This window comes from Camelus dromedarius, chromosome 4 (genome assembly GCF_036321535.1).
Source record: "Camelus dromedarius isolate mCamDro1 chromosome 4, mCamDro1.pat, whole genome shotgun sequence".
Classification (NCBI taxonomy): Eukaryota; Metazoa; Chordata; class Mammalia; order Artiodactyla; family Camelidae; genus Camelus; species Camelus dromedarius.
In genome coordinates this window covers 34,048,607-34,059,769 of record NC_087439.1, presented here as the reverse complement: position 1 = coordinate 34,059,769, position 11,163 = coordinate 34,048,607, and the positions used below count along the sequence as shown (strand labels likewise).

Genomic DNA, 11,163 nt, shown 5'->3' with positions numbered 1-11,163 from the left:
CTTAGATATTGTTATATCTTAATTTTTCTCTGCTTTAAAGCTCTCTAAAAGTTTGTTTTTTCATCTTTTGATCTTTAGTTCTCTGTTCATTTACAAAAGCCTAGTTTCCATACTGTATTTTTTCTTTTAAAAATACCAAACTGTTCTTCAATATCTGACTATTTAAAATATATATATTTATATTTTATATAAGGTCAGTTTTCCAGTTTTGCCATTGTACTTTTGCCATTAGAAAGGATCTGATATTGACATAGACCTAAGTTTCCTTTTTCTTTTTTTAAAAGTTACAATTTAATGAAATTTGACAGTCAATATTTCCTGTGAGGTTTTATTTCCTATCCGCCTACCTAGAGTTAGGAATAGTTATTACCTGTTCAACAATTACAGAAAAAAAAATTTTCAAAGTTAAAAAAGTTCCAGATTTGAGGTATATAAAGAATACTCATTTTAAAATGCGGAATTCTTCCAAATTTGGGTGTCATCCTTGCACAGGGGCCATGCCTTCTTTATATAGGTCCAATTTTAGCAGACGTGCTGCTGAAGCAAGCACTAATTCTTCTAATCACAGATCTTTCTATACTAGTATAATAGTATAGAAAGATCTGTGATACATACTAGTATAATAGTGTGTGTATGTGAGCAAATGCATGTGTGCTCCAGTATTTAATATAACTTGTTTTACTGCTACCTGAGTGCTCTGCCTGTTCTGGAGCTGCACTTGCTGAAAAGCAGTAAAATATTTGTGCATTATAAATTTTGTGTACACTCTGAGTCTTCAGAATGTTTCATCTATCTTTATCCAGTCCTAAAATAATACAGATAAACTGGAGATAACTTTTTATTATTTTAGTGTTTTGATACAGTCTTTTTTATTGAAGTATACCTGATGTATGTTATTGTATTAGTTTCAGGTGTACAACATAGTGATTCAATATTTTTATACATTATACTCCACATAAAGTTATTATAAAATATTGGCAATATACCCCGTCCTGTTACGTTACATCCTTGTATTTTATTTCATCCTAATTTCTTAACGTTCAGTCCTACATATATCTTATAACATTAGATAGCTTGCCATTAGAAAGCTCTTTTAGCATCTTGTTTTTACCACCCTAGTTTTAAAATGTATTTAAAATTTTTGCATCTTAAAACAGCTATGAGCATATATTAACTTGTTTTAAACTATAGTTGAAATATTTATGTTTGTGACATTTTGCACGTCTCTCTCTCTTCCTCTTTCTCTCTCCCTCCCTCTCTCTCCCCCCTTAAGGAAGGCAGGCAGAAGGCAAGGGGAGAAAGGTAATTGACCCCTTGACCAAGTTGTTCTGTTTGGTGCGGTTGTACCACATTGCCCTTGTGAGGTTTACAGTAAAAGCCGAGCAGAGGTCCAGAGTAGAGGGACTAACAGTGTTAGGATCAAAGGCCTAATTGTCTGTTTTCTTGAAGTTAGGGTTATTGGCAGCTGCCATTATACCATCCATGCTGCTGTCACCCAGCACAGCCAACAGTATGCACTAATTGCAGTGGCCTTTTCATCAAGTAAGATCATCCCACTAAACACAAAGAGCTGTCTCTCCATTAGCACAGACAGTAGCCAGCTAGATCAGCTGGGCTCCTTGAGTATGATTGGACTGTCATATTGTTATGATTTGTTCAAGTTTAGAGCATTTAGCAGATACCCTTTGCACCTCTCTTTGTACCTGAATACTATAACCTGACTGCCCCTATCATTTAAGAGGGTACTATAGCTTTTCAAAGTTCAGCAGCGCACAATTGCAGGCAGGCAACTGGTTTCTGACAAGAGATCAATACTGTCCTTCCAAACGCTGGAGTCAAGCTGCTGGGTCTGTCAGAGGGATGTGTGCTGTAATTGGATCATGGATGCTGCGAGTCATCTGAGTTTCCCTTCAGCACTGTCACAGCTGTCAGATGTCATCCCTTTGTACAGCTGTCACTGCGGGAGGGTTGGGGCTCTTTTTCCGTTCTAACCCAATGCAAATGTCCACTTAGCAGATGAATATTGAAGATATTAGACACTTCTTTATGCCTTTATGCAAAATAAAGATCTGTGTCATCTGTGAATTTCATGGAAATAAGTTGCAATTTATTCACTGTGAGAAAAGTGAAGTGAAGCCTGTAAAAATGAGAAATTATTTGGTTCAGGCTATTAAAAAAAGGAATATTTTACAGAATAAACAACAATATGTAGATATTTTTCTTGAGATAGGAAAACTAATATTGTGCAGTATTTAGAATGGTCAGCTGATATTTAGATGATATTAAAAAATATATACATGTATCTTTTGCTTTGTCCATATTCTCAGAAAAGGAACAAATCTTGAATAGATTTAGATCCTTTTATTAGGTCCTTTTAAATCATTAAAATTTACTGAAAAATATAAACTTAATATCTGTTTTAAAGTAGCAATACAATAAGATTTAAGGACCACAGCTATGCCTAGAATAGGTCAAGGAGTCTCAAGAAAGTTTATAGGACAGGAAGGGCAGTCTCAGTGAAAATGAGTATAAGGTATTGGTCATAAAAGCCTTTTTTCTAAGTTATTACAAATTAAATAAAAAGAGGTGTCCATAGCTGCCAAGATAATTATGTAACCAACGAGTGGCTTCTCATAATTCCAGACAATTTTGTGTTTAAACTAAAAAGAACAGTCAATAGAAATGCATTTTATTTTACTGTCCTTATGCTTATAACACTATATTTAAAAAAATAATGAATGATTAACTTCTGGAATTGCACAACTTGAGTCATGTACACTTGCAATACGTAGTATAAATAAAGAGATGTTACCTATGTGATTTTGGCAATTGTATTCTCAATGCAGAAACGTCCATTCATAATGTTGTGATGGACACATGAATTTCCCTAGACTCCCCTAGAATAAAGTACAATCAACTTTTAAAAAAAAAATCGTTTTCTTCCTGTCTCACTAAGCTGATGTCAGAATCATTTTTTGGATGGCCGACAGGGTAATTTTTGATCTGGGTGGCTGACTTCCTTTTTCTTGAGGTCCAGACCACATACCACCTTCTCTGTCAAGCAGGCAGCTTGCACCGGCCCCAGTGACAGAGTAACATGAACCTTATTTTCCAATATCTAACCTTAGCGTTCTGTCACCCACCAGGGTACTCACTGGGTCAGCCCCTCAAATATCCAAACTTTTTGCCTCCATCTGACATTATGAGGTGACCTCACCTCATTTGTGGTGGCTCAAGTTTTTTGGACCCTAGAATTAGTGACTGTCAAAATCAAAACATAGACATCTGGCCCACATCAAAGGATAGGGCAGTGGGAAGGGAGGGAGCCAACAACAAGCAAGTGCACGTTCTTTTAAAAGACAATGTGTTTGAAATGATTATAATATATGCTAATAGGGATAAGAGGTATTGCATTTCTCCTTGCCTCAGTTAGAATTTTTCTCTCAATGTGATTTTACTTTTACAAGAAACAGGATAAAAAAAAATCCTATGAAAATTAAGGTGTTTTATTCCTATAAAACACATCATATAGCAATCAAATCTTAGTTGACTATCACTGGTATAGTAAAATGGTCTTCAGTAATTACTTGGGCAGAAAATATAGGAATGAATGAAGTGAAATTTTTAAACTTAGTTTCTTAAGGTTATTCTTCTGTGATGATAACTATGAACTTTATATACAACTCCAGTGACACAAGCAGGCACTCTCTCTCTTTTTTTTAAAAAACATGGTTTATGGCTAATTACATCAGAGATCCCAAACAGTCTTTTTTACATTTGCATTAATAAGGAGGGTCACATGATCACGTTGAAGTAGAAGTATACATCAAAAGGTAGATTAAAGGTTGGTTAAGCATCAAACCATGTTCCATATGTAAATTTATAGCAATGATGTGCTGTAGAAAGATAGCTTACCCTCTATTTCTCTGCTACTAAATAAAATTAAAAATTCACAACTCTGGTTTATGGGATTTTAAATGAATTTGATCTCTCTTTTGGGCAGGGCAAATAAGTGTTTTGTGATGTATTATTTTATAAAAAAAAAAAAAGACCATCGTTCTGGCTCATTTAATTTTGCGAGTGAATGATCTAAGATTAACTACAGACTAGTCAGTGCAGTTTAAAAGCTGAAAGCAATTTTCAGCCATAGATGGTAATGCCACATTCAGTCCACAACCGAATGACTCTAAATGACTAAGCTTCGAGGTCTTTGTATATGACCACAGGGCCTGATAAAGCCATAGGAACACAGTAAAAGCACAAAAATAGTTCCAATTTATTTGGTGCCATCACCTTAATGAGATTAATACAGACGTGTTCATGTGCCTAATTGGTGATTTTGTTTTAACTAGTAATGAAGGATTAAAACTTCAGGCAACAGGCTGCTTGCTGGAAAGAGGATTTGAGAGGAAAAAATATTTTAATTATAAAAAGAAAGCCTGTGAAACATACCACTGCAAAGTTCATAATAATTCTTTAAAAAAATGAACTGATTAAAATGTGTACCCTGGATTGTTCCTGCCATTTTGGGAGAAAGGGTGATTTTATGAGCTACCACATACTGCTTTTATTTACCAGTAGGCCCTTTGGCATACAAAAACATATAGAACTGTTACTTCTAGTGAAAAAGTGTTACAGCTGGAAAGCATTGGCCCTCAGGCTACTGCGGAATTTAGAGTATGTAGCATTTTATTCTAATTTATTTTTTAACGACTTACTACAACCGGATGACCTGTGGCTGGCTGTCCTGCGAAATCCACAGCATCCAAGTAAATCAGAGCGTCTTTGGAGGGACTTCACCTATGACTTGCAATGGGTTTTGCTCCCTTCAAAGTCTAGTTGTAACCGTTTAAATGCTAACACTATTAAGCATGCTGCCAAAACACAAACACTCAGCCTAAGTCATTAAAATTTAATTATAAGGGGGCAGCTGAGCCCAGTTTGAGTTTTGAATCTGAAAAATCTTATTTAAAAAAACGAATAAAAGCAAAACTGCTCAACCAAACCTATCAGCATCTGTCTATGCTGGCCCTGTAATTCAATAAAATTGCAGGTTTTATCAGAGTTCAACATATTTGGATTATTACTCATCTATCCTAACCGTAAAATGGGATGTTGTTTTACCTTGTCGTTGGTGGTACCGAGTTGTGTGACCTGTGCCTTGTATATCTGTGCCAGAATGTTAATTTTGTCTTACAGAACAAAAAATAAAATAAAGAAACTCTATCTCTCCACCACCAACTGAATAATACAATACTATCTAGGTTATTATTTCCCCCTCCACCCCTGAAACTTTGGCCAGTGCTAAGATGTCTTTTTGATGAGGGAAAAACCCCAGAAATGCAAGAATTTGGTCTTTAATGTTCTATTATGAACCACTTTAAAAGGACTCTGGGTAGTGATACAGCACACTGGAAGATGCTACCTTCCCAGAGAATGAAGACAGAAATATATTTTACATTTCTTGTCAGATTGAACTTTAAGACATTCTGACTGCTTTCTCTATAATTTAAACATCACAGCCAAAATGGCAACATGCTTTGTTCAGTTCCAGTTGTGTGGAGTTTTAGTGCTTCATTGATTCAGAGGAAGGCTGAGGCTGGCACCGGGAGCAGGGCGACAGAATCACACTCTCACTGCAGCATGTCAAGCCATTATATCTGGGACCAGAATGTCACCGTGGTCTCAATGGTTCGTCAGCTGAAGGATATGGTTAACAAATGTAAAACCAAACTTCAGAGGAGCTGGTTTTCTGTGCTAAGTGATCTGTATTCCCTCTGAATTTACTTTCCCCTAACCCCGTGAAATTAACAGTACTTTCTGACATTCGACCCCCTGACCTCACACATAATAAGAATTTAAAAAGCACCATGCATGAGTGTGTCTCTGTAATGCAAAACTGGAAAAAATGACCATGTCACCGTTTTATTATACAAAACCTTCTCAATCTCCATTGCATGCTTCATATATGAGTGCTCAGTTTAAAGTTATTATAAAGAAAAACACAATTTTAAGAGTCATAATTCACTGTTCGTGACTTTTATAGACAATAAATTGTAGCAAATACATATTGCTACCAAAAAGCTTTGTACTCCATTAATGCAGATATTTACCAAGATAAGTGTTAAAAATAGTCCGCTGGAAGACTCTGATGGTTCAAAGGAAGGGCCTTCCAGGGAGCCGGTTGCCAAGGGTGCAAGTGCATATGCACAATGTGTAGGTCTCAGGGTTTAAGAGGCAGAAGCAGGAAAGTGTTATGTGGAAATGATTTTGTGTTATCAGGCTCAGGGGATGACAGCATACAAGAGTAAGAACAAGGTGCTATGTGGCTTTTTCTTCACTGTGAAGTAAAGATTGGCAGCTGGAAGTAAGGCTTACAGACAGACCTGCACACAGGACCTCTTCACCTAGGACTCATAATCACTACTCAAAGGAAAACGCATTTACCAGGGAAAAGCGGCTGTAGCCATCAGAAGTGTGCTTAAAACACCACTTAAATATCACTTTATACGCTATTACTTGCAAACTGTGGCTTCGTATTAAATTATACTTGCATAGGCTTTTGCTTAGGTGCTGATAATGCTTTTGAGGTTGCATTGGTGAAGAAGAATTTAGGCTGCTTTACAAGGGACGTGACCAGAATATTCCACGCAGCTGACAGTGACAGGGTGAAAAATTGCAGAACTGTACTTTCTTTCCCCATATAGATTGTAATTTTAATTGTCATTGTGGCCCTTCTGTTTTAATTATGGGACTTCTTTGATATATACCAGGACATCGTATTGAATGAAAATATGGTGCTATAATAGTCTCTTTATAATTAATGACCACATGTAGATCTTGGTGCATAAAAGGGAAGGAATAAATGAACAATTTATTTAACTAGGTTTTGGATTTCTTTCTGTCTTCCAGTGAATATAAAATGATCCCAGGGCTTCTGATAATGTTTGAAATAAGAACTACACAGAATATCTAATAAAATTACTTTAGGCTGGATTACAAAACATATTATGTTTTGAAATCTTCTGCCTACAAATGATAAAATGTATCTATTTACCATATTATTCTTTTAACATTTTGTCTGAAACAAACAAAAATCATTTAAATCTATTTTATAAGCATATTTTAAATGTGTGCCTTCTTAGATTTTAGTTGTGGTATAATTAATTCTTACAGGTAAAATGAGGGTTCAGAAAAGAGATTTTGAAGCTTGATTTATCAAACTATAAAAAAAAAATCTCTTTGAACTTTTCCTTTCAAAATACAACAGATCTGTGCTGCATCTTTTCTCTGAAGGAAGAATAATTTTTCTCAGTTACTCCTACTAAGCAGAAACTGTTTTTCCACAAATCACAAATAAGTAGTCTCTTTATCAGCAATTTAAATCCCCTGAAAACTGTGAGGAGGAAACAGAAACTGCAGCGAAGGCTTTAACATTGTTCTCAAACTATCATATAACAAGCTTACCATGTAGAACACTGTGACATAAATACGCTGGGCTCATATACATTTCAAGAGAGCCAGACCTCCATGGATTTCTGGAAAGCAGACCTATTTGTCCCAGGTCTGTCACTGTAAAACGGGAAAATGCCCCCTGACAAGCTTCTGCTAATTTTATTGTGGCACAGAGTCCTGTGCACACATCCTCTACAGTATGACTGCAGTTCAATTGCACAGCACGATGAAATTGGATCGGCAGAGACAGGGACTACCCTGGGGTCAGCTGTGACCATGCCACTTCCATGTGATGTCTAGTTGGGGTGATGGTGTGTAAATAAACGCAGAGAATTGCAAATCTTGTCATGGCCACGCAGAACAGCTCAAGCATTTAAAGATGGTTGCCCGCAAACCTAACTGGAAGGTGGTTGCTCCGTGCGGTGGCTGAGGAAATACTCAATTCCTTGCCGGAGTCTTCTTCTTGACATATCTGAAAGTACTGACCCAGCATTATGTTGCTAAAGGGATTAATCACTAAATAGTTTTTCATTGTAGTGGAAAGTAAAGAAACAAGCTAATCATGTTTGAATATTGTGCTTTTAAAAGCTATTGTGCTGATACCAGTGGCAGTTTTTATTTATATTACCCACTTTGATTTATTTGTTTTTTTTTTCGAAATGAGGTGAAGCATCTTAATGTCTTGCTGTTTATTGAATTTAGCACATTAAAGTTCTATGAGTTCTTGTCATTACTATGAACTTTCCTAATGTTAGAAAATAAAATATTATAGAATTCACATTTTCTGCTTATGAATCTAATTTTATTTAAATACTACTTACAGTACTCATTAAAATATACTTAGGTTTTCCTACCTTCAACCCATAAGATGTATTTCGTACCAGTTTTGCATTTACGCATATCTGTTTTTCTGTTACTTTTCCCACATGACAATTACCTTTCATTACAAATTTATAAAATCATTTACATTTTAGCAGTTTAAATGTTTCTGCTGACATTTTGTAACTATTACCCTCTTCTAGAATGGCATATGTTCAGGCAGTTAATAAAAAATTAAATGGAATAGCACTAGACAAGGTGAAGCTTTGTATCAGAGTGTTCTCCACATTTCTGAAAATACCATCTTTGTGTTGCAAACTGTGAAGTGAGGTTAGGGCTGTGCCAATATGTGTATTTGTCACAACTGTCACAGAGACCGCAAACTAGCCAATCACACAGCCCTTAATTAGACAGTTATATTTTGCTTTTTAGAAATTGCCCTCATGTAAAATGGTGTCTTAGACTCAAGAAAGGTGCTGAGAGCTAAGAGGGCAAAGAATGCCAGCAGAAAAACACTTTGATTTTTTTTTTTGTAGAAGATTTATTAACTGCTGCATGATTTCTTAAATATAGTAATGAAATACGCAATATAAAAGAAATCATATAAATTTGGCAGGAACGAAAGGCAATGTAAAGATTATTAAAATAGCAATAGGCTGAATTAAACATTACCATGGTGTTGTATGTTTTCAAATGGATTTTGAAATTATAAATTAAAAAATCCACAAAATGAGCATTCAAATAGTGAAGAGATCATAGATGTCTTAAAAATCTTTATATTGGTTCACAGCTGTGACATTGGCTTTATTTGAAAAATCCGACTTGAATTATCTATTACTGAGGGTAAATTATAGATTTTGTCAAAGAATATTTATGCTTTTACATTTAAAAAAAATTCTAGAAACATCTATATAGCATAATTTCATATACTTTTAGAAAATAAATTCATGGTTCTTCATTCCCAAAGTAAGTGTATTGAATACTTTGCTATATTTTAAAACAGGATTTTAACTTTTAGAATATACTTACACATAGTTATAAAGTTTCATGGAGAATTAAGCAGACAAAAATATATCAATAAAATTGTTCCTGTGCAGTTATTTTTATCTTTATATGCATTTTCCTTGTCTGTGAAAATGCACACTAATATACCCTTTTACTAATATTCTTTTCATACATTTTTGCATTTTTAAAATTGGAAAAATTACATTTATCTTTTAAGTAATAAATTATCAACACACTTGATAATGTTTGCCAGTAATATTGCCTTTGGATAAAAAATAGGATGAATTTTATAATCTCGCATAAAAGTAAAAGTAGATCAACATGATTTAAAGATACTGTAAACCTTATTATAATTTTTTTCTTTTGTGTGATTTCAGGGGTCTTAAGGTTTTTAAGCTAATTCCAACCAGAGAAGAAACACTTCAGGTTCCTGGAACCTGAGGGTGGGAAGTCCTAAAAATCCCAATAAATGAAAGCTGCACATCATAAAAAGCCCTTTTTAAGAAATTAATAATTTAGATGGAAGATTTAAATCTCCAGTTTAGATGGAAGAAATTTGGTTTATTTGTTTGTTTTTAAAAGTGGAAATTTCATGTATTTTACGAGCAAAAAAATATAATTTGGGGTAACTTGCACGGTTCATCCCATCTTAAATCTTTATTCAATAGGCATATCACAGAAGTTTTAACAGTCATAGCAGATTAACCTTGCCTGTGCTTTTGGAGGCTAGTCATCTGATGAATTTACATGCAGCTGGATGAAAATGCTATTTGGAGAGAGATTGAGAGTTTATTTGATTAAATCCCTTTCTCCACTGCCTTGACCTCTTTCTTGTGAAATAATCAGAATTGTTTAGCAAGAATATTCAGGCATTAATAATGAATTGCTTTTGAGCCGGTTTCTTCTGCATGCAACAAACCCATTGGTGTCCTGGCTTTTTTCTTATTTCTTTTTAAAATAGCACTTTATTTAACGAACACTATGATCGGGAACAGTAAGAAACATATCTATGAGGAGTTTTGTTTTATAATTTGTAGGCTGTTTTGCTATTTGTAGTACTAATGGCTGTGCTTTCACCTTCCTCTTCTCCCAAAGACTGTCTCCCCACAATCTGTATAAAGGTGGGATACCTTAGGCAGAGCCAAATGCTTCAGTGTGATTGGTTGGCAGATACATGGTTTATCCTCACCAACTATGTGGATGGTTTTGAAAGTTCACAGAGTACTGTGATCTTGAATAGGGCCACTGTTCATGAGTCCATTGTTCCTGTACTTACATAATTTCCCCCATAGAGCCTTGGTTTCTAACAGTTTTGTTACTCAGTTTAATCAGTTCACAGTTATTTTTCTGAGTAATTATTAGATTTTTCATAGAATCTTTGATTTTTAGAATCTTTAGATATCATCTAGTGTAAGCTATTTTTAAATTTTATTTATTTAGAGAAAGAAAATAATCTGCAAGGAGATTAAATTATGTCCCCATTTGGTACAGCTAGATTTGGGTTGACAACAAATTCACACTGGGCTAGGAAAAAGGAGGGCAAGGTACGGCTGTTTTCCTACTCCATCTGAAATATAGTTGAAAGACAAGATATTCTCATGTAAAAAGGTAATTAGCAATTAACGCTAGTTACTGTTGAGTGAAATAGGAACTTCTTACGTTTAATATTGAGAGGCAGAATTTACCTCCTTCGTATCTCCCTGGAGTATTATTGGATGAATCCCAGGCCTTGTTTGGCAATAAAACATTGGCCAGTGTCTGGAAGATAAAATAACTTTCAAGTGTAACTTTGAGATGAAGTAATAGAAGCAAGAGGAAATCTTTAATACGGTGCTGTCACTCCTGGCATATTTAATGCTCTTGACAGCTGAAGGTGGTGGATTT

The 11,163-nt window shown here is 35.0% G+C and overlaps 1 non-coding gene across 1 annotated transcript; it reads right to left on the bottom strand.

Annotated features, from left to right (window-relative positions):
* Positions 1-448: 448 nt before the first annotated feature.
* Positions 449-550, bottom strand: LOC116153226 (U6 spliceosomal RNA). The gene has a single exon (XR_004137009.1). It is a non-coding gene; the product is annotated as a U6 spliceosomal RNA (small nuclear RNA).
* Between the last annotated feature and the right edge of the window lie 10,613 nt (positions 551-11,163).